The following is a 25,015-nucleotide window of genomic DNA, read 5'->3' on the forward strand; positions in this document are numbered from 1 at the left end:
ACATGGTGGTAAGGGGGCTTTCATTGCTCATAATGAATTATATGGTTGGTTGTTTTACACTGGAACTAAAACATGGTAAATGATTACTCAAAGAGTTTCGCTGACTATAATTACATGCTTCTATCTCATTATGAAAAATATGTGTTTTTTTGTTATTTTTTAAGTGTTGAGCATGGCTGTACTATAAACATGAACAGATTATCAACAGAGACTGCAAATGAATGTGTGTTTGCTCATCACCTTAAAAGACTTTCTGGTGTGGTTTCGGACACCAGGATGCCGACAGTAGAAATTGGGGCATAGGTTGGAACTGGGAAGTGGGGAGTTTTCAAACCTGTTAAAAATCTAGATATCTCATACTAAGATCTGTTCCAATACCACATTGAAGTACTCATACTCTTAAATATATTCCAGTCCTCTGTTCACACTCTGGAAGAGCAGCCACATCCAGCTGTGCGGATATTACAAGTTCAACAACCCAGCTGAGTAGAGCCGAGTTCCGCCTGTGTCTTGCTAAATTTTTGAGAGTAGAGGTGAAGAATTGTGTTTTTGACATCAGCAACTTATAAAAACAACCAAGGCAGATTTCGAAGAGTTTGATTGCAGCAGATCACTGCGGCTCCGCAGCAAACTATGGAGGGGAGGAAATGTCCGTCACCACAGTGCTGAAACTGCAAAAAATGCACATTAACATCCCGTTCCTGGGCATTTGAGTGTTCAGCTGCACCACTGACATATGGAGCTGTGTTGGCTTACTTGTGGTCCCCAGAGTCTCTAAGGGTAGAATGGGGGACCGAGCATTTAGCTACCAGGCTCCCCTGCTGTGGAACCAGCTCCCTGTCCAGGTATGGAAGGCTGACTCCATCTCTACTTTTAAGATTAGACTTAAAACCTACCTCTTTGAAAAAGCTTATTATCACTAATTCTGTAGTTCCAGTTATTATCATAGACAGACAAATAATCATACTTAGGGGGTTGTCTAATTATTAGGTTAACATCTTAGTTATGCAGCTATAGGCCGAGGCTGCCGGGGTCCACAAACATGATCACCTGACAGGCCTCTCATCTCCTGTCCTGTCCTGTCCTGTCCTGTCCTGTCCTGTCCTGTCCCCTCCTCTCCTCCTCACTGAGTAGATCAGTGATTATGTTATTTCTTGTGTAATTTGTCGCCCCCCCCCCCCCCTATCATCTACAGGTATTGCCACCTTTATAGCTGTATGCTGACCTGCTGACATCCAACCCTGCTGACCCACTCAACTCCTACACCAGCAGTTTGTTATAAATAATGTATTTCCCTGATCTCTGCCTATTCTCTCCTCTACCTGTCCCTCCCCTTCTCCTCTCTCTCTACCCAGCCGGCCATCAGCAGGTGGGTCCCCCTACAAGAGCCTGATCCAGCTCAAGGTTTCTTCCTGTTAAAGGGGAGTTTTTCCTTGCCACTGTTGCTTGTTGGGGGATCAGGCCCTGGGATTCTGTAAAGCACCTAGAGACAAATTTGATTGTAACAGACACTATATAAATAAAGGTTGATTTGATTTGATTTGATTTGCCCAGGCAAAGTCACTTCAGCGGTCATACTTCAGCCATGCTGTTGCAGGCTTCTGTTTCAAGTTGTTCTACCAGCAAGTAGAATAAAGACAACAGCCTGTATATTTACTTTAACTTTTTTACTAATTGTCTTTTCCTTCATGTTCCATTCAAAAGAAGCTGTATCAATGAAAGTAAAGTCCTCTAATGGCTCTTCCACAAGTACCTACTCGGCACAACTCGACTCAACACAGTATGGTTCACAGGCTTTTCAGTTAGCAGTAATTACATGTATACACCTACTCAACCTGGGGTTCCAAGTACGCTGTTAATGCAGGTCACCACAGATGGCAGCTCGGAGGCAGCTCAATCAAATGGATGCTGTCTATGGCAACGAGCGGTGAACACCGTCACAGAGAGATGCCTCGTCTCTACCATGGAAACCTTGATAGAGGGTTGTGAGTGTAAGTCACTTTACGCATGTTTTACATTACGTATTCTATCTGTGTCAAGCTCATTTTGAACAAATAAACATAGGCTATTTTGAAAGTAATGCCATTGTTTCCTGTATGCACAAAATTAGCCAGCTAGGTAGCCACCAATGCTAACACTGTCCTTTTCATTCAAGGATTGTGACAATAAAAGACTAGAGATGCTAAATTAGCAAGGCTTTATGTGTAAATGAAGGTACAGGCAGAAAACTCAGATTTTTCATGTGTGATTGGACTGTACCAGGTCCCCCCACAGGTTCTGTGAATTAACATCTTGGCAATGTTCTCAAGTTTCTCCGCAGGTGTTCAATTATTTAAAACAGTCCTTTCCAACTGAGCCATGTCAGGGAGGGGGAAAGGAAAAGAAACAGACTGCTGGAGCCAGTCAGCTACTTGGCCCTCCTTAGCAATGAAATTTAAGGAGAGATAAAATCTGAAAAATAACGGTCAAACAGCACAAAGCAGTTGGGAACATTGAGGGAAAAAGATTAAAGATTAACTCTAAACACATGAATTATGTAATAACATACTGTGAGTGGCATTTGCTAAGACTGCTCTCACTTTGCATCTGTCCATCCATCCATCCATCCATCCATCCATCCATCCCTCCATCTGTCTATCCATCCATCCATCTGTCTATCCATCCATCCAATCCATCTAACTTTCTGACCAACAGACCACAGCATGTTAGGTCAGGTCACAGCTGCTCCACCACCATCATACTCAGCACTGGTGTGCCACAAGGCTGTGTGCTGAGCCCATTCCTCTACTCTCTTCATCAATGACTGCAGACCTGTACATGGATCCAACTCCATGATCAAGTTTGCAGACGACACCACAGTGATTGGTCTCATCAGCAACAACGATGAGACGGCCTACAGAGCAGAGGTAGAGCGCCTGACCACATGGTGTGCCGACAATAACCTGCTCCTCAACACCAGCAAGACCAAGTAGCTCATAGTGGACTTCAGGAAGGCAAGAGGAGGCACACATCACCCCATCCACATCAACGGGATGGCCATCAAGCGTGTCTCCTGCTTCAAGTTAAGTGACCCACATCTCAAAGGCCCTTTTCTGGACCACAAACCAGTGCCTCTTCTTCCTGAGGACACTTAGGAATAACCAGCTATCGTTGGCTGTCATGGTGAACTTCTATTGCACAGCAATAGAAAGTATCCTAACGACAGTCTGGTATGGGAACTGCCCAACGCATCACAAGGACTCCACTTCCTGCCATCGCAGATGTCCAGAGGAAGCGCTGCCTGCATTGAGCATGCAGCATCCTTAGGGACTCCTCCCACCCCGCCCACACTTTTTTCCCTCCTGCCCTCTGGGAGGTGCTACAGAACCCTCAGAACACGGACCAGAAGACTGAGGAACAGCTTCTTCCCCAGAGCTGTGTCCCTGCTGACTCTCTCACACACATCTCACTACAATACAGCAGTTTACACAATAACTCACTAGCTTAGTAACCAACATAGCTACTGTTTAAACTTATTTTGCACACTCGTGCACTTTAACATCTGCACATCCCTAATTTATCATTTGCACATTTCCTCTAGCTTTACGTAAATAGTTTCTGCACTTATAGTTTAAGGCATTTAATGTAAATACCCATCTGTAAAATATGTCCATAGTTAAACTTGTAAACTATTGTAACAATATAAACCGCACCTATTGTATTTATTAACTCATTATATCTGAACTTGCTGCTTCCTTTGCACTTCTGGTTAGATGCAAAACTGCATTTTGTTGCTCTGTACATGTACATGTGCAATAACAATAAAGTTGAATCTAATCTAATCTAATCTAATCTAATCTAATCTAATCTAATCTAATCTATCATCCATCCATCCATCCATCCATCTTTTAGTAACAGGCACAACCTTACACCAGGGCAAGTTGGAGAATGCAGCCAAACTAAAGTTTATGTTTTTGGATGGTGGAAGATAACCAAAAACCATGGATTTGGTCAACACTCTTCTTCATTAGCAGACTTAGGTGGAAATTAGAGAATAGGTGGGTCACTTATAACAGAGGGCAGGATGCACCAATGTCAGCTCCAGAGGGCTGAGACCTGTCCCGCTCCTCTGTGACCACCACTTCCTGGAGATAGAAGACCACACCAACAGGTTGCCCTATAGGAACAGTTGCGAGTGCCCATCACATTTTCTGCAGATGCATGATAAATCTCTGATGTGCATGCTACATCACCTCCTCCTTTAATTTTAAAAGTAATTTAAAAAAAAGTCACTGCGGTATTCTAATAAGCTATCCCAAGATTCATCCTGCACAGACGAGGTCACACGACTGAGGGCTCCAGCACTTGATGGTAGGCAGCCAGGGGAAAAAAGAGGTGTGTTAATGCACTTCTGAAACAGCTGCTGCATGGCTCACATTCTGATATGAGCATTCCATTTCACATGCTAAGCTATGTTAAGAAGACTAAAGAGCATATTTTAAGCCCTCTTTCTTTGCCCATCTCAGTATGGAAAAGAGTTGTCAGCATTCCGCCACTGGCTTGACGTAACAAGTCCTCTCCCTCAGTCCTGATCAACCTCGAAGGACTGACAGAGTGACTGATGACCCACGTCAGTCCCTCAGCCTAGCATTCCTGTGCCAGAGGGAAGGAAAGAACTGGGGGGAGAGCGGAAAGACTGCTATAAACCAGCGTGACAGAATTTCAAATGGCGAGTTGAGAAAGACAGGGATGGGTGGAAACATGCATTCTGATTTTTTTCTGTCACACTTGAAGCAATAGGGTTCCTTTCACACACTGTTCAGGGTAATGAGGGGAGAGAGAATGAGACAAGAGAAGGGCAGCCACGGGTAACTGTTCTGTATCTGTCATTCTGATCTGACACTCAGCATGATGCACTGGTGCAGCCTCCACCTTTCTGCCTGCCGGGAACCAAACGGCTGCAGGTATTGTCTGTCCAAGTGACCTTTAGGGCCACACAGGCGCTCTTGCGGGCGTCTAGATGCCCACTGCAAAACAAAGCAGGAGAGAATTCATACCCTATGCACAAGAGATACATGTTTTACCTCAGTATTTAAAAGAAAGTGTGTGCCATGCGACATGTGCCTGTTTAACAGTGAGTGAAACACACACTTGTCATCATTAAGACTTCATGAGTCTGGACTTTTAATGACTACTGTTGTGTTTTAATGCAGTTCGAAGCTAGTTTGTAATCTACTTATCTACTACTATCTAAAAATGTTCTGATTCAAAGCCTATAATTGTTTGGGTTTTTTTTTAAATGAATACTTTGCGCCGCTGGAGCCAATCAGTATTTATTTTTCAAACTAGCTATAATATTGAAAATGATCCATTTTTTGTCAGTTTAATATGTAGACTATTAACTATAACATTAGTTTTGTTTTTACGTGTACTCATAGCTAGAATATTTCATTTTGATAAAAAATGTATAGTAACAGGCAGGTTTTTTTTGCTTTTATAGTTTCCCAGTTTGTTAGCTGGGGGGGTTGTAGTTGGAACACCATCTTCATGCACTTGTTCTCCATCACTAATTGCTCACCAACTACTTGACTGCAATGCTGTTGCAGGTGGAAACTGAAGCACTCATGGAATGTACAGATGATTAAGAAGTGAGCAGACTGAGGAACAAGGAAGCAGGTGTAAATAATAAAAAACAGGCACGGCTGACCTACTGAAACATTCTTTGTTTTTGACTTTTAGATTTTTCCCTTGAAAATAGTGCCAAGGCCGCCATCATTCCCTCTTTTTGTGTTTCCTCTGCCACGGTGTATGTTGTGTTTTCCAGACATTGCTATTTTTCTGTCGGAACACATGTGATTTCTGACTGGCAGGACGAGATTGGAAGACAGAATCAAGATGTGTGGTGTGTGTTGACATTATCGGCGCACAACACACACAGTATGATCAAAACCGTTTAATGCCAGACAGGGGTCCTTTAATGGATTTCTTTATCTCCATGTGCAGGGTATCAGATAAAAAACATTCTTAAAATTTAGAAAAGCCTTATGCCACTTTACACATTCTTTTGATTTATGCTGCCTGCAAACTGTTTAAATCCACAAAGCAAGGCTGCCACATACAGTCAAACTCTAAATGGCTAAACTTTCGTGAATACATTGTCTTCAGGGATCAGAAGAAAGCGGGAAAACCATCGGAAAAAAATAATACCGGCGTCACACCCAGCACATCCCACATATCATCTCAGCCAAACGTGATATTTGCATACATCCATATGCATGAAAACGCCCTTACAGTGTCACACTATGCATGTGCATTGTTCTGCACAATCAAGCTCAACTGTGTAGGAAAGCATTTTGTTGACCAGTGGGACCCTTCAAAATAAAAATGCCCCACTATAAGATGATTGAACTGTCCAAACACGGACACAAAGATTCACATCTGATTAAAGAGAAATTATTGAGGCTGTATAATCAAATGGGAAGCCCACTATGATGTATATTCCAACCAAAAGGAGCACAAGTGTTGTATGTACAGAGGTCATGTTTTCAGGCAATTTTCCTTTTTTTACATCAGGTTTGAAATGGTTGCCCACCTTGACACTAGAGTCCTGTGGTAAATTCAACTGATCAGACATGATTTGGAGAGCTGTAGACCTGTCTGTTCAAGGTCTTAGCTGGCTGCATATCAATCCAAGTTATGAGGTGGGAGGAACTGCCTCCAGGGCTCAGAGAGGACTGTATCAGAGCTGAGACCTGGGAAAGGTTCTGCGGAAGGTTCACTTGAAAACGGTGGCATTCTGAAATGAAGAAGTTTGGAACCACCAGGGCTGATGTTAAGGGAGAAACTTCATCTAAAACCAATGTTCACTCTGGCTGGGCTCCAGGAATCCCAGTTCTACAGGGACAATTATCCACTCCACCGAGAGCTTTAGGACAGAGGGGGCAAAGAAATGTACTCAGAAATGGACACCAATGAAAGAAAGAAAAAATAAATAAAATCTCTGCAGGAACCCAGAATCATCTGCGTCTGCTCACATGACAAACCCAAATCCAACATGTAATAAGATGACATTGGTATAAATAAAAAGGTGTGTGTGTGTGCATGTGTGTCAGACACAGACATAAAGGGGTGGCTGACCTTAAATGAATAAGGCCAAAGTCTCGGCTTAACGCCAACAGCTCATCACTCGGAACCCACTTACGCAGAACTGTGGCGTGCCAGCCCGTGTCTTTCACACCTGAGCATTTAGCATTAGAACACATTCATTCATCATTGAGCTCTGACACGCTGGCAAGAATTCCAGCTGGTGTGGAAATCCTCATACTTAAGGGGATTATGCCTGAGCTAATGATAACACCATCAAGGGGATGTAACATTTCTGCCTTGCGTATCACGCATTTAATGTTGGAACTGCGTCAGTTTTGATTGAAAGTCAACACGGAACTGTGAAGTTTCCCACCAGACACCTGACACATTCGCTCCCCCGTTAGCGTCGCGTCAGTGTCGATGGCAGCGCAAAAGGTCTGTAATGTCTGACGAGCACACAGCCTGCGTAATCAATCTGTGATTTAAGAATCAGAACTGACGTTTTCGTCCACGGGCCAGCTGCAGTCAGCTGATGGTGGAGGAAAGAGTCATCTTCTTTTCATATTTATCCTGTTAAAACCAAAACTGAAGGCCAGTTCCTGTTAAAAGACCTTCAAGATTCCATTACTAGCATATTGCAGATGGATGATTTGATAAATGCAACAATAGGGATCGTTGCTGTAGAAACATAACTAGATAATCAAAGTTTTGTCATCACTGATTCCAACTTCAACTATGCCCTTTGCCAGGACCTGATACGAGAAGTAATGGACAGGTAAAAAAAGTGTTGTGCACGTAAAAATGTTAACTCTGTTAAGAACATGAATAATAGAGGTTATTCCTTTCCCAAATATTTTTGTCCCCCCCCCACACCTGTTCAAAGCTCTCAAATAAATAAAATAAAACACAAATAAATATGTCATTATCTAATTACTATTACCGTATTTTCCGGAGTATAAGTTGCACTTTTCTCAGTTTTTTTCAGTTTGTCAGGGGGTGCGACTTGTACTCCGGAGCGACTTATATGTAAAAATAAATACATTATTACAGAATTTCACATGTTCGTTATTTTCACACTGACAACCACAAGAGGGTGGTCTAGGCCTGTGTACCTGTACCTGAGGAACGGGTTCCTTTAGCGACGCAGAAGAGGAAGCGGCGCTTCGTCTATGGGGTGAGACTTGATTGTTTGGTAAACGTGTGCGGATGTTCCTTATTCTATAGTTATCTGAATAACTGTTAATCTGTTACGTTAACAAAGCAGACACATACTCAGTTCGTTATGGGTCATGTATGTGAATGTGTTACATTAGCATACCGTAACCCTATTCAGCCTGTTGCTAATCCATTATTATTTTAAATTGCCTTTTCAAGATGAAATGTATGTTCTTGGTCTCGGATTTTATCAAATAAATTTCCCCCCAAAATGTGACTTATAGTCCAGTGCGACTTATATATCTATTTTTCTTATTTATTATGCATTTTTTGGCTGGTGTGATTTAAACTCCGGAGCAACTTATAGTCCAGAAAATACGGTATTTGATAATAATACAGCTGCACGATATTGTTATTACTAATGGTAGACATAATTTAGCAAATTTCTTCTAAACTTATCAAAAATCACTTTTACATTACATTCATGGTTCAGTTTTGCCAAGTCAAAAAACATTTTTTTCCCTGCTAGAATCTAACATCTAGTACTGAATTCCAGCAGTTTTTCAGCTGGTGCAGACTTGACTTGAGCTAAGAGTTTTTGCATTTAATTGCTAGTCCAGTCACAAACCTGTCAATGCCAACAATGAAAAACTGTTTGAATATAAATAAAGAAATTAGAGCCGTCCGCTGGTTGTACTTGACAGTGGAAAAAGCATTCATAGTAGCCTCGCGGACCTCCTGTCACACCACCTGTCACACTGCGTCCCCCCTGTTTGAAAACCACTCCTTGAACCCACACTGAACCCACAGCCTACTTTATGTTTAAAAAACGTGTCCAGACAAATCAGCATCAGGACTCAGGCTCAGAACTTAATTAATAATCCTGGAAAGAAAGCCAGCAGTGCTGAGTGTGGGAACACTGTGTATGGACACAATCTGCATTATTTGCATGTTAGTGACATTTGTAAGTGGTGAAGAACATCTGTACAGAATCGTTACCATCTAATTAGTTCAACCTGAAGTTCAAGTAAATTTGTGGGGGGTTGCAATTATTTGGAAAGTGTATTCAGCACAGCACACAGATGGCGTGCAGCTCTGCAGCCCTTATCCATGAAGAGTCCACAAAGTTTCAATCTCAGCCAGGGAATAGGAATGAACCGAGAGTCATTAACCTGCACTTGCCAAGCTGGAAAGTTTGGATAGCTTTTTTGAACCACGGCCTGAAGCTGTCTCAGGAGGAGACTGTGGAGGAAGGAACGCCTGATTTAAACCAAGTAAGTTCAGGCAACAACATATGCTGTTAGTCCATACTGAAAACAGTTATTATGGATATACTGTATAAACGGATGTCAACCGCAGTAAGACAACTGTCCTTAATAAAGAACAACAAAATGAATCATCCATAATAATAAGAATGTTTTCTCATTTAATTATTTGTGTTCATTGTTTAATCACCAGAAAGCACATTTCAGACCAGCCTCGGTCTAGTCCCTTTCTCATTTCATGAACCCACACGGTAAAACAAACACTATAAACACTAATTTGTACATTTATATTTGCTGAGGTTGTTAAATGCTTAATGTTGAGCAGCTGGCTAGATTTGAACTGAAGGATGAGGAAGGCTCTGCCGCCTCGGGTTAGCACGGTGCCTATAAACAGTGATCGCCTCACAGAATCTTCTTAGAGGGATTAGTCTGCCTGTTGATATTCTAGACTGTTCGCGTTTACCCCACGAAGAAACAAAATAAAATGACCTCCCCGATGAGCTCTGATCTGTTTAATTCAACCAATAATTAGCTAAAAATGTGATTAATTCAATTGTTTTTGCCAATCTTTTCTGGGTACGGATGCTCAAGGCGGCATTTCCAAGACTAAAATCAGGCCTCAGAACACAGTTTCTTATCTTCGTCTATTGCTCTAGCATGACAAGACAGTCTGATCTCAGATACAGATGAGAACACGTTTAATATTTGCCAACTTTCTCTCCTCTCCTGGTACTGAAATAGAGGTGACAACAAGACATTTCTCCGTGGTGATTTTAGGATTTTAACACTAATAATGGAATTTGTAACACAATAAGGATGATCTGATATACAATAACATACAAGGATATATTTACATTCTACATAGAAAGTACCATAATATGCTTTCTACTAGAAAAGCAAGGACATTTTTGGGAATTGAAGTATTGGTTAGGGTCAGATGTGATGGTTGGGGTTGGGAGCTGGGGAATGAATAATGTCTATAAAGGTCCTCACAAAGATAGAAGTACAAGAATGTGTGTGCTTCTGCCTGTGTAGTTCATATCAAGATGATCAAAAACAGGATGAGACCCAAACAGGGTTTCCAAATCCAAATAAACACACATATCTTAAGTGGTAGCAGCTCTCACAGTTAGGTGTGCTAGTTACAATCCAGCAAGTCAGGTTCGATTGTCATTATTAATTAGCATAATAAAACGGTGCAAAGTATCTTGGAGTATCTGCTGACAACAGCTCACACACGGCAGGCAGTTTATAGCAGCGCAAAACATATTTGTTCTCGGCAGAAAATAAGCAGCTTTAATCATCCGACATCTGAGATTTACGAGTGTCTCCAAATCTACTCTAACATCTTCAGATAAAGCAATTGTTGGGAATTCAAACGATTGCTTATCAAGCCCACTGTAATAATTCCACTCAATCAGGAGAATTTGGATCCTTTATTTGATGACAAAAGGATGAAAAATGATCGACTGTCCGGTAAAGTCGGTGATTCGGTAAAAAGTCCATTCCTAAACATGCTGCTCTTTTTGACCTCCACCTGAAACTGCCTGAGCAGGTGCTGACAGCTACATTTGACGGCTGTGCCGCGGGCAAAGTGTGCGCTGTGTTTCCGGGACAACACTGACGATGCGACACGGCGGGAGTGGATTTATCGTCACTTAACCATCGGAATGACTGACATCAGAGAAACATCTGTATCTGCGGTGATCATAAAGGATCTGCTCAATCACAGGAGCGCCGATTTATGACACAAGCCGTCGCTCCTGCACGGGCCAACAGATGCTCCCGCCGGCGGAGCTGGAAAACGATGCTTCGCTCGCCTTTGCCTACCTCCCCCACCGCTGCCCCATTGAAATGAGATACCGCACCCCATTAGTGCCATTGGTCAGGTATGAAAAGCAGGTGATTTATGGAGTGATATAGCAGTAATCCCCCCCCCATGACTGTGGAGAGAGAGGGGCCTCAGATCTGAAGAATTTACCCCCACCACGCTCTCGCGGATATACAGAGGTGCCTGTAGTTGTAGTTAACCCCCCGCCCCCGCCTCCCGGGTGATCCACACAACAGCATGCTGGGCGTTAATTACTTTCCCATCCCGCACCAACATTTGCCAATCTTTTGCCCGTCCAATTATATCTGCCACCAAATGGAGAGCAGAGGTCAATGGTGAACGAGTGGAAAACTGAGGTGCAGCTCAAGTGAAGGAGGTGGGGACTGAGCCCCGAATGAATGGGGATCAATAAGGGGACAGGGATGAAGGATGGCTCCTGTTATGGCCATTGAGATTGTGGAGCCCTGGGGGTGGGCGAGGAAATGCAATCGCTGCCACATCGGGTCAGATCACAGGTTTGATAACAGACTGCTTTTGGCAGTGTGAAATGAGGCCACAGATCATGGTCCCACAAGGATTAGGACCCCTCCCCTGTTGAGGAATCACTCCCCTGATTGACCCAGTGGAAGTCGAACACTGATTGGCCCACTGACTCCAGAACGCGGCTTCTTACTTAACCGCGTTTGGGATCATCTCTCGTCGTGCCTGGAATAGACCGGCATGGGTCAACGGAGGCACCGGAGTCATTATCTCTTCTTTTTGAAGAGGCAGCTCACACGGACTGATGGAAAACACAAAGCTGAGCACTGTTTTCTGAAGTCGGCTTATGCAAATACAGTAAATGGGTTTCAGGTTGAGGCAGAAGGGAAACAAGAAGTATGAAAACAAGAAGGTGGGGAAAAGCAGAGATTTAGTTTGCTGGAGAGGGAAGCCGCTTAGGCTTTGCACCATGCACCATGCAGAGCCATCTCCCCTCACACCACTGCTGCAATCTCCCGCCTCCACTTCAGGGTCACACTGACCTCTAGCGGTCGACAAGAACACGGAGCTCTTCCAACAGCACAGAAGTAATTTTTTTCCTAACGTAATTTTGTGAGAGAAAATTGATTTTAAATCAGTGACACTGGTCTGGCAGCTCTCTGTCGATGGGATAAACGGCCATGGGGAACAGCCTGTTGTCTACTCAATGTCCCTGCTTTACCATTATCCTCCAATGAGCGACATTTAGCTCTCCCTCACTTAGATCCAATCTTTAGTCAACCCACCTGTCCTCTCTTATTTTTAAGTAAATCGCAAAGGGCTCATTTAGCTATTTAATTAAATCAAAATCAAAATTTACCGCACAACAGAAATCAACATGTATTTTATATGACAAAGTTTTAACAGAAAACACTATTGTACAAAACTGTACGCGCAGCGGTGCCGCTCACATCCCACTAGATGGCGTTCAATACAAGGAAACCTTTAAATCGCGTTACCGTCAGTAAAAGTGACCATAAATAGCAGTCACTTAAAACATCACAACTTCAGTAGTGCACTAGTCCTCTCCGGTAAAGCTATGTCTCGACTAAAACATATTCGAAGCCTTGAGAGGGTTTGGAAGAGGTACGTTGTCTCAGCAAGCTGCCCTATTATCATCAAAGAAAAAGGGGAAATGTGGATTATTACTATGCTGGAATGGGATGGCTGTTGGAGTGATTTGCTGATCAACTAGGAGCAGGGCGCCCTATATGTGTTCATTCCTTTAACACCCCGAGGTGTCATTATTGTTGGAGGCCACATCAGGACCTTTTCACCTTTCTGGATGTCTGGTCGACAGTACTGCGGGGCCACTTGAACAGCAGGTCACAGTTGTCTCACACTCAGCCTTCAGTGACTTTTTACTGTCCCACATAAATTGTTCATCAAATAAAGACTCGGAACAAACATCTGCATAACTGGGACTTGCTGCAACAAACAAGCCAAAAGCTAATTGCTAATGCTAAGGACGACGCAGCGTTCGATAAGTCCGTGAACTATTGATCAGTTCCATCTTTACATGCGAAATGATTCTATACTGTAAAAACTGTTGCCGAGATCTCCTAAATTCCTCCAGCTGATTACATTCTGTGAACGCACAGCGAAACCTTATCAGTCAAAATGATATCATCGTTTTCTTTTCTCCTTCTGTTTCACTCGCTGACATTTCTTGGCATATTTCATAATTTGCTTGATCTTTCACACTTACAGTATTACTGGCAAGAAGATGTTTGTTTCAAGTTCCTGTTAAAAACAAAATTCTGTTACACCATAATGGCCATGCTCCCATTGCAAACACAACTCCTGAAGGCTAGCTGTTTAATTCCCATCTTTCCACAAGCTGACAAAAAAGAAGGGATTATTCTTATCTGAGCAGCTGAGAGAATGAATTCGACAATGCCAACTGCATGTGAGGACCTGACTATTAACTCCTGTTCCAGGCAGACCCTGGAGGAGCCGTGAGCAGAATTCCGGAGTGGACTTGAGTGTAACAAAAAACTGCTTCTCCAGGGTTTTCTCCTCTACTTTGGGGATTCACTGTGACAACCTTGGCCCATTAATTCCTGCCTTTGCACTTTAGTGAAGAACTGTCCAGATAAACCAGCCTCGGTGAAAAACCTCCTTTATTAGTCCCTGAGAGTCCCAGATGTTCCTGCTTCTGCATTCAGAAAGTGCAGCACTCTTCCTGAGCCTAAAAACCAAGAACAGTGGTTGCAAATGTGAGACATCCAAAAACTAAACCTGATAAACAAGACCTGATTGCAGAACCAACGCTCCCTGCAAGAGGTCAGTGCCACACTGCAGAGAAGCTGCCATCGAAAGACAAGTCGGACTACAATCAGAGCTCTGCAGAGCTCTGCGCCTGCAGAGAATTCCCTGTGGCTTCCAGCCGACAGTGTGTCCAGAATAAAGAGCAGTAGCCATTGTTCACACCGGAAATGTTACATAAAATCACCGTCCAGGCTCATGGAAGTAGTAGCCTGCAGCTCCTAATAGGAAAATAAAAGCTTTTAGCATATGAAGCTAACCAATGATGGCTATATGTCGAACTACTGAAAAACTTACTTTGATTATCTCCAGTTACTTAAAACTTTGAATGAAAATTTGAATGATTTACGAATGTACTTAAAGAGGTGAGAACAGTCTAGTTAAACTCTGCCCCAAAACTAAATATTGTTTTGGTTTTTCCCTGATATTCATATTAAATATAGAAACATTACAGGGGCTACTTCTCCAAAGGAATCGTCATAAGTGTCTTAGTGACCTCTCTAAATGCCAGATTAGACTTTCCATGATATTTAATACAACCATAAAGAGACTAACAAACACAGTTTGAGGGACTATTTCTTGTGGTCACTGACTTGGATGTGAGTTGACAGGAAGCAGACCTATAACAGATTCCAGAACAATGAGCCACTCAGTCCCAAAATTGTGTTTCCTGTACAACACACACAACTAGCTTCTCACAAGTCGTCCAAAGAAATAAAGCAACATTAGTAGGAACATGAAATACAACCACAGGAGCACACAGGGTTATTTCTGATCGCCTTAGCTGTGAATAGAGGGTGTCGTGCCGAGAGACCATGGAGGAAATACAGGATGAGCTGTGTCATTTACAAATAAATCACTTATCACAGAAGTGAGGGAATGTGGAAACAAGTCACATGGCACAAACCTGCCAGAATCATAAAAGAGTGAGCAAAACAGCTAAACACAAGGTGAGGGAACGTCCACACAGCACAGGCTGACAGGCCCTGAATGGCCGTGAACATCTTACTGCTCCTCAGAGGCAGAACAGTCTTCTCCCTATAACCCGCAGGCTGTCCTCATTAAATTTACAGGTGCGCGCAACATTTGTTCTCTGCCAGTGTGAAAAAAACAGAGGACAGAAAACTCATGTGAATTCTACCAATAACCCCCCTCCAAACTGTCACCTTTTCCAAAGAGTGAGCCAACAATAAACGACAGGCCGGGATTGGTATGTTTTGCTCTGGCTCTCATTACTGGGTGGTCTGAGTCAAAGGTCAGGAAATGACATTTCCTTCCATGTTTTCAATCTGCCCAGGGTAATGAGAAAAAAAAAATATGTAAAAAAGTGTTATCTGTCACTGGGCCAAACAGGAATTACACAAGGCTGACTCGTAATCTGAGGCCTTTCGGGCCAAAGCTGGGATGTGATCTTCACTCTAAAGCCATTCACTGTATTTTTGAATCATATTTCAATAGATGTCAGGCTAGTATTATAGGCTATATATCAAGGGACCAATCCGAGTTGTCCGTGGATGCTTAATTGTTAAAAATAGATCACAAAACTGAGAGACCGTGAGGGATTTTCTCTGTTCAGCTTCATTTTCACTTTAGCTTGTCGGTGTTTATCTTTTCTCCTGCCTGGTCATTAGCTTCAGATCCTGCCCCAATCCACACAAACCACCTCACCGCCATGCCCATCAGATGTTAGGTCTAGAATTTTAACCCGGGAAAGTCCTGGAGTGTGCGTCAGACTGGCCTGAGGCTTCGGGGAGAGCGCAACAATATTCGGAACAGGAAGCCTCAGTCACGGGAGATAAAACTTTATTTATACGCGCCGGGGCGGGCCACATGATCACATCTCAGAAGCGGTCACACAAAGAGCCACTACTTGGAATTATGCCACAAGAACCTTGAGAGCTGAGCAGGACAGGTTGAAAAACATTCATCTCCACCTTAATTATAAAGAAGCTCACAACTGTCGGCCTCTCTGTAGCAACGCAAGTTTTTTCTGCTACACTGGGGCTGTGAGAGAGGTAATAAAAAGGAGAAAGCAAATGATAGGGGTCGCAGCGGGTCAGACTGCTGAAGAGCACTTGAACAGCTCTTCTGTCAGCGTTGCGTTACAGCCATGCTGCTGGTTGGTCCATCCGCACCACCGCAGTGGCCCGCTGAGACCTTAGCATGTTTAATCAAGACTTACAGGACACTACACACATAGCGCAGCAGGGAAATCAGTGCTGCTGTCATTTATCAGCACGACCCTCTCCGGGTCACCTGAGAACAGTCCCCTCCCCCACACACACACACGCACACGCACACGCACATAGACACCACTTAGAGTTTAAAACTTGGGTTTTTTCTGTCCAAGATGTTGCTTTGACCATTAAGTGACAGTTCAAATCAATGTGTCACAATACATAATTAGCATGTAATGACATATTTAGAGGAGAATCAGTCCTATCCAAGACCTGTAAAACAGAGTAATTACGGCTTCAACGGTCCATTCCTACGCATGGGCAGATCTGATTTGGGGCTCGGAGGCGTTCCTGGCGGCAGCAGTCGAGATGTCAGGATGAAGCATGACTCGCTGTACGCAGGTTCTAAAAGCAGAGCAACTACTGAGCTTGTGTAGCTATAGAGATTGTTTTGTCTTCTCTGTGAAAAAAAATGATCTGAATCGAACATTAGTCGAGCATGATCGTGCCAGGGATCCATACAGGTCCTAGGGGGATGGAGGCATCTCAGAGACAGCAAACACACACCGGTACAGAGAGAACAGGGGATGGGAACCCAGAATGGCGCTAACCACCTTTTCATTTTCCTAAATAAAACCAGTTTTGTCTTAATAAAGCCATAGTGAGCTCTGGACAGCAAGACTTAACACATGATGGTGGTTATTGTGTGTAAAAACAGCCTGTAGCATTTCAAGCATGAGTAAAATGCTCCTCAGAACAGAGAATTGTACATTTGCTGGTATCTGTATGAACAGCGTGGTCACGGACCACAATATCCTTAGCAGAGAAATGAGAAATATCTGATTTAATTTCACCTAATAGGCAGTCGATTCCGAACCCCTCCACGTAGCCATGCCATCACAACCCAATTTACTATCCCACCGCCACGTTAAGGATGATCTATCCTTGGGAGTTTGGCTGACGAGTCTCATTTTTACAATGAGGAAAAACATTTATTCAGCACAGTGGACTGCGTCGCTGCCCTCAGTTGGGCAGTGAAGGCATTAACTGAACCAAGAAAGGCAACAAATTTTAACCTGACATGTGGGTATTTAAATTCCTTTGGGGAGGGGAGATTTAACTGACAGCGTACGTCGGTAGGCAGCAAGGTTTCAAACCCTCTCACATTGAGATTTTAATCCCCCTCTCATGAGGGTCTGGAACCGTGCACCACCTGGACAGAGACGGACCTCGGAGTTCTGCTGACACAGCAGTTCTGGCTCGTCTGTTCTGGAGTTGTTAATCGAAGATCTTTCAGCCGGCTGTTTCACGAGCGCCTCGTCCTGGGACGGGTGCTTCCCATCTGTGGGAATATTTCCCCCATGTGTGTCGGTTCTGCTGCCCAGATTTTTCCTCACAGTTTAATGTTTTCTTGTGCGCTTCGTTGTACCATAGCTATCCATTGCCACGGAGATCCAACCCCACATACCAGCTTTTTTAGGAGTTGTCCCTAGTGTGTGCCCTCTTCCCCTCTCTTCTTTTCTGTTTCTCCCTAGTTTCAGGTTGGGCGGGGCTGCTGCTCTGCAGTTCATGCTAATCAACCTACACAGGTGATTCACAGCAGTGGACAATCATCTGCACCTGCCTCCTGCTTTAAAAGACTGGTTGACACTTCCATCTTTGCCAAATCGTTGTTCAACCTTCCATGGTACAGCCTGGCTCCTAAATGTTTTAGACTACCTGTAAGCTTTCGGATTCCTGTTTCAAGCTCCAAACTCATTGTTTGTTCATGCTGCCCAGCCTGACCCGACCGTGTTTCCCGAGTTTCTCCACCTTGAGTTGACTGAAGGCTACTTATTGTTAAAATCTTCATTAAAGCTTCTTGTTGCTCATCTTTGGCTGTTGTGTGTGTCTCTGCTTTTTCAGGTTCAGTTTGCATCTGCCACTCGTAACAAGTTTATTAATAAAGAAATCAATGTAAATTGATTCTCAAAGGTTTTAAGCACGAACTCTGTCAGAAGGAGTATTTTTCTAGCCCTAAATTGCTTCTCCCAAGCTTGTTTTTTTTCTCCTTTCTGGCACCTGATGGAGGCAATACACAAAAATACTCATCAGCCACAAAATACGCTTTGGCTAACACAACAGAACCAACAGCCTGAGGTCAGAAACAAAACCTGTCAACTGGCTGAGTAGATTCATCTTCAGGAGAGCATTAATAGTTCATATTAACCTGCCAAATGGCCGCTGGGATACTTCAGCCACTACAGCTGAGGTCAAAGCGCCAAAATACAGTCATGCATAAATATTCAAAAATATATCCACGTGTGTCGATGCGCTCATATGTCAAACAAGTTTCATCAACTCAAACATGCAGAACAAAATAATTATTTACTCATTTCTTTGAGCTTGTTTTTTTATCTTGAAAGAAGGGAGAATACAAAGCATGTTAGAGAGGGAAAGAACAGGAGTGTGTAGCAGGAAGAGAGCCCATCAATCAGAACCTTGATTTGTCTTCTTAAACGCTGGAATCCACCTCCTTACTCTACCCCTTCTCCTCCTCCTATTCAGCTCTTCTACCTTGTTTCTGTGTTTCATCCCACTCTTTGTTCATTTTCATATACTGTATAGTACAGATAGCATAGCATTAATTGGAATACCCTAGCAGTTGAGCATACTTTGGCATAGCATTGACTGGCATAGCATAGCATTGTGCAGTTTGGTACAATGTAGCGTAGCAGAGTCTAGTTAAGTATTGTAGCATATGTTAGCATAGGATGACAGTTCAGTGTAGTATAGCATAAAGTTGTACAGCATCATTTAACAGTATAGAAAAATGTTAAGGTACAAGAAATGATGCAAAAAGATTAAATGGGCATATTATTAAAACACGTTTGTCAAGTGAATTTTTGTAACAAGTAAAATGGCCCATAAAACAACATTACCCTGGCTACACAATCATTTATTTCTTCTAATATATTTTTTGTGCAAAGATCTGGAACTCAACTTTAAAGGTTAAAGGAGTTATCCTTGGCCCTGAATTTCAAATTTCATGAAGGGTCTGCTTTTTTCTGCCTCAGTTCTGGTGGTGGTAGAACAAACTTTAAGAGTAAACATGTGAAAAAATGCTGCTGAGTTGCTCCATTTACTTATTGTCTATACTGAGATTTAAAAAAAGACAGTGAACTGGCCCAGGACCACAGTTCCGCAGGAGGAAGCTCTGCACGCTATGATCAACAAGCTTGATCACCCTAAACCCGCTGAGCCCTCACACAAAAACTGGCAGCATCAGTAACCGGCTCATCTGCTCATGTCTAGTTTAGGAACCCAATGACCTCGTCCAGGCCAATTTCCCATCAGATCACCAGACATTAACAGCAGTGGTGCATATTCTGAACCAGGGGTGCAACAGTAGGTCCAGCAACATCTCCATCAACCTTCCTCTGCACGTCAGTCATTAAAGCAACTAAAGAAGAGAAATGAGAAATAAATGTCACGCTGCACAGCCATTGTGAGGCCCAGCAGTATGAGATCCAACATTAGCCTCCTCTCAGAGAACGGGAACCTTTACGAAGGGCTGGGTTCGGGATCCAGGCCTTGTCAGGACCGTCCAGGCCAGTAAGAGAGAGAGAGAGACACACACACACACACACACACACACACACACACACACACACACACACAAACACTGTGAGAGGATCACATTGCTTCTTTTGTTTACCCCAGCAGAGAACCGGTCAGCAAGTCCCGCAGGGGAAATGCATGACAATGGCTCCGATTGTTACAGATTTGTACAGAATGTTAGCTGTGGAGAGCGCCGTTTGATCCCGGGGGTCAGTTTGTGCTGGTGGAGGGGGTTTATTACTGGAGCCCAGTGTTCACATGTGTAATATGTAGATGTTGTCCTAAAGTGAGGAAAAAAGTAAATTCATGTATTTTGTATGGGTGATGATGGGAGTTCACCCACCAGACAAGTCAGGAATGTGGGGTCTTGACCTCTGGCTTCCCACCCATACACCAAAATAAACTTGACTTGCAGAAACACTCATGCAGCAGCAGGTTTTAAAAAAAGCCTGTTTTAATGTGGTCCCAGTAAACCTCTGCAGTTATCCTAACGTGCCCACCAAGAGTGAACAGAAAACAAAGAAGGAAAACTTGATTTAATTAAAAGTTCCGAGAAGAAAATAGATCACAAACTCCTTTGAATCCGAGTTTCCTCGCTGGTTAACAGGAGCATGGAAGGATCACGTGAGAAAGTCGTGATGGGCGAACGAGCAATGACATGAAATTATAGAAATGCCATAAAACCGTCTCCATCTGGCGCGAATTCATCAGTTTCGTCATCAATATGAGCACAAGCGGTCAATCAGCTGTCGACTCACGCGCGCTGCGGGGTCGAATTCTTACCTCAGCTGATCGGATCCAGATCGACTTCGGCTTCAGCTGTCAGACAGAACCGAATCCCAGGGAGAAGAGATTCAGAACAAACCCAAAAGTTCACAGATAAGTTCAGTGCGCTCGGTTTCTCTCCTTCTGAAACGTTTCGGGACGTTCGACGAGGAAACGAGGAAGCAAAAGAGAGTTTAGTGACTCCTACAGGCGCCTAACAGGAGAGGACACCAGACAGCAAACCGCATTAATCCTCAGACACAAGCATAAAATATGACCTTCCTCTCGACGTTGTTGGCAACCGATCACGTTTTATCAGAAATATAAAATATATATGACAACATCTATGTGGACAGTGGTTGCTCAGTCTGTTGGGAACTGGGCTGAGAAGCGGAGGGTTGTAGGTTTGAGCCCCAGTGCAGACAAAACAGGGAATTTGTTCTGGTTGTAGAGGAAGGTACCAGAACACCTTCAGAGCACTGCTAAGGTATCATTGAGCAAGGTACCAAACCCACAAACACTGACACAGGGTCTGGTGATGAACTGAAGACTAATCCGGGGGTGGACCCCACAGCCCGTTGCGTACCCTCCCTGAGACCTCAAAAGGGGTAAAATGGTTAAGTAAACAATGTGAAATAATATCTATAAATACTTTTAATATGTTGAAAACATTATTTTTCATAAAGGTTAAGCAAACAGTTTTCTTAAATAAATAGCTTACAGTAACCATTTTTGATTGCTGTACTTTTTACAAGCCCTATGATAGCACTTGTAGAGGCCGTTCAACTTAAAAACAAGAAGTGAAAAAGAATCCTTCAAATTCCTAGATCCAGATACTATTTAGTATAGATTATACTGTATGAAGAGGCAGTACTAATACAAGTTTGTCACACAGTAGATCTTTGGAAGATCAGAGGTCAAAGTCACTAAATGTGAGGGATCTGGAACATCCCCAAAATGTAATCATCACCAATTATCAATATTTCATGAAAATTCCATTAAAAGTTTCGATTTATTTTATGAAAATATTTATTTTAATATTTTCATCTTCTTGTAACAGGACAGTTCATTTTCTTTATTTTATTCAGTGCAGTGACCTTGTTTAGCTTTCTGGATGGTACGTGTTTCCATGGAGATGGCAACAGAAATGTGGTCAGTAGTTGTCTTGATGGCCTCTGCTGTCCACATAGCTGGGAAACAACTCAGTTGGGAAGTCCTTGGGGCAGAGCTTAGAAAAAATAGGACAAAACCCATGAATATTTACAATCAATTCAACCCTCCTCACCAGGGATAAAGGGCCTGATCATCCTCATCGTCGTTCCCCTCCTCCCATAATAAATTTGGAATAGATTCAACCTCTGCGTCTTCCTCTCCCCTAAATAATTCTCCTTTTTCAAAGTCAGAGTAATTTTTTATGTCCGATCTGGATCTGACATCTTCTTCAAGTTCAAAATGATGCTCTGATTGAAGCTGACATTCCAAAATATAGCTGACCTACTGCCTTTCCATCTTTCCAGGCAAAAAACAAAACAAAACAACAACAACCAGCCACAATAATGATGATTGCAGCAATACAACCTGTGCAAGGTTTTGGAATGTGGGAGGAAACTGGGAAACTGGGGAGAGCAGGCAAACTCCACACAGAGTAAGCCACCCTGTACATGCATTTTAGCCACTAGCGTGTGTCTCTGGAGATAAAATTGTACATCTTTTCACTAAAGCAGAGGATATAATAAGACCAGTCTGGTCTCTGCAGCAGAGATAAAGACACCATCAACAGCAGGACAGTGGAGCAAGCACACAGGGTCAACAACCTGACGACTGTCATGAGACAGACCTGAAAAAGATCTGATCTGCAGATTACAGCAGCTCCTGGACCATGATGAGCAGCAGTGAGACAAACAACAAAACCACTCATGACCGATAAAGCTGCAGTGGTTCAACTTTGCTTCATGAAGGGATGGTGCAGCAACTACCCTGTGTGGCAGATAACCTTCAACTGCAGTGGAGTGTGGACCATGTGTCAGACAATAAATACCCTTCTGCTGTTCTGCAGAATGGCGCCCTCTGTCGGACAGAAGACACAGACACATCTTACATACTGGTATGTAACCGTTCACATTACATGTAGCTACACAAATGGCATCCCCTTTAAAGGTTGATGTAAAGACTTTTTAAAAATCCCTTAGTTTTAATTAAAAACATAACTTTTAAATAGAACAACATTCTGTGCAAACTAACACAAAATGATCAATATTAAAGAAATTAGGTTTCCAATTACTGCTAAGTCTGTGCTAATGCTAACACTCAGTGTTTAAACCAGTGTTTTTCAGATACCTGCCTCGTTGCAGTCCATTAATGCAAATGCAGAACTCATTTAGCAGCACCCTGCGTGCACTTCAAAGCAACCCAGTGGGTCAATGGTCAGACAACGTCTTCAGCACTGAAGCATTCCTGCTGTCACTGATATGTGGTACCAAACACTCTTAGTAGAGGCTTTGTTACTGAAGCTGAAGTGTATGCTAATGGTCTTCTCAACCAGCTTTGCAAATCTCACACAGAGGAGTGCATAAACAGGAAATTTTAACTGCTGAGATCCCACCAGGAAACCATTTTGCTCTTATTGTAGTAAACAGTCTGCTCATTATACTTCCTTGATCTAAAATTCATCATTTTGTGAATAGCAGGTTTGTTCCAATACAACAAATTAAATCCTTTTTGCAGCTAAGATAACATGTAATTTTGTAATGTGGAGTTTTATTTAAACATTCAAACATACACAGTTGGAGTTTTCTCCTGAAGGAGGAGCATTTCTGGATTAAAGGGATTCTCTGGTGGGATTATGTTGGACAGCAGAATTGAAAAGAAATTTGTTTGTGCACTGAAATCCTCACGTCTCCAAAATTAAAGTTCAAACTGTTGGCAGGATTTTTTAACCGTAGTGTAGCAAAAATACCTGCCTGCGTGTTCGTGCCAAAAAAGAGACACGGAGTACCAGAAGATGTCCTCTAAAATGCCATTCAGAATTTTAGAAAGATCAAATGAATAATTCACCAAACTAATGCACACAGCAAATACAGTGGTAAATCAAAAACCAAAAGTCAGTCTGGGACAGAAGTCACCGCTGCCCTGCTTCCGGTCACCGAGGTACCTGAATGCTCACCAGGCCAACTGCACCTCTCCAGACTTGGGATGACGCCTTATGCACACTCCAAATTCTAACAGCCAAGTTTTATACTCACTGAGGAAGGCACTTTAGGAGAAATTTGCCACCAGGTCCCTCCTATACATGTATTATGTTTTTAGAACAATCTGCCTGTTCCAGCATCTTCCAAGAAAATGAGGCACCAGAGGCTTAGCAGACAACTTATCTTTACACAATACACATGTGTGGTTCAAAACTCGGCATGAGCTGACACCAGGGAATGATAACTGTTGCAGTAACAGTTTATGACCAACCTGATGTAAAATTAATATTTGCACAATCAACACAGGTGCTCAGAACATAAACTGAGATAAAGTATGACTGATGTTCCTTAATTACACACGTCCTCAACATGAATCATTAAAGGACTGCGCTGAGATGATCAGATTATTGGCTTGTCACAGTAAATCGAAACCGAGACATGATTTATAGAATACAAAAATGTCCAGAGTCCACGTTTGGAGCAGAACAGCTGCATCTCACTGCCGTCGTATTGTTGTAGTGCTCAAAAATATGTAGATATAGTGCCTGACTGTAAGAGTAGCTGCTGTAACTGGGTAATTAACCTCTACTGATCTATCTAGAGCGCGTGAAGTTGTTCTGAGTGTTGAGCTGAGGGAGTGTGTGCTACAACAGCCGTGACCAACGGTCAAATTTCAGGGTGAACACGCCCGAGGGGGATAATTAGCAGTTGTGATAGGTTGCTGCAGTTTATACTCCTGTGCTCATTTACTGTGCTCCTCATGATTTACTCGGTCATTTTAGCCCATTATTAAATGTGAGATGGGCTCATTTAACTGGAGGGGGGAGGGGGGATAACATGGAAATGGGTGCAAAACACACACATTGACCCGACCTGCAGACTGTGATCTAGTATTTTCTGTCGGTCTTTCTTCCTGGATATTATAGCAGATAATTGTCTTGTAGCAACGAAATGGAACTATGCCCGATTTGGGTCACAGGGGTCAGAACTCCATGTCATTGTCCACAAGTCTTGATGAAATCCTGTTGGCAGTGTATTCAACACAGCACGCGTCTGAGCTGCGAGCGGACCCTTGCTGATGCTCCAAGGTCGGTTCTGTTGGCTGCCATCGGTTATGTGAACGCTGGCTGCTCTAGATGATTACACGCATCATCGTTCAACCTGCTCATATATGTGGAAAAA

At 43.0% G+C, this 25,015-nt stretch overlaps 1 protein-coding gene and 1 long non-coding RNA gene across 3 annotated transcripts in view; one reads left to right on the forward strand and one right to left on the reverse strand.

Annotated features, from left to right (window-relative positions):
- tspan9a (tetraspanin 9a) overlaps positions 1-20,804 on the reverse strand; it is a 134,617-nt gene extending 113,813 nt beyond the window's left edge. For both annotated transcript variants that reach the window (XM_057050965.1, XM_057050964.1), the window contains exon 1: positions 20,664-20,804. The gene's annotated coding sequence lies outside the window, so the exon portion shown is untranslated. The remainder of the gene's footprint in view (positions 1-20,663) is intronic.
- A 149-nt stretch (positions 20,805-20,953) lies between these two features.
- LOC130535732 (uncharacterized) lies at positions 20,954-24,331 on the forward strand. Its single transcript, XR_008953196.1, has 3 exons — positions 20,954-22,290; positions 22,370-22,749; positions 22,969-24,331. It is a non-coding gene; the product is annotated as an uncharacterized LOC130535732 (long non-coding RNA).
- Positions 24,332-25,015: the final 684 nt, after the last annotated feature.

The sequence above is a fragment of the Takifugu flavidus genome, chromosome 13, assembly GCF_003711565.1.
Source record: "Takifugu flavidus isolate HTHZ2018 chromosome 13, ASM371156v2, whole genome shotgun sequence".
NCBI lineage: Eukaryota > Metazoa > Chordata > Actinopteri > Tetraodontiformes > Tetraodontidae > Takifugu > Takifugu flavidus.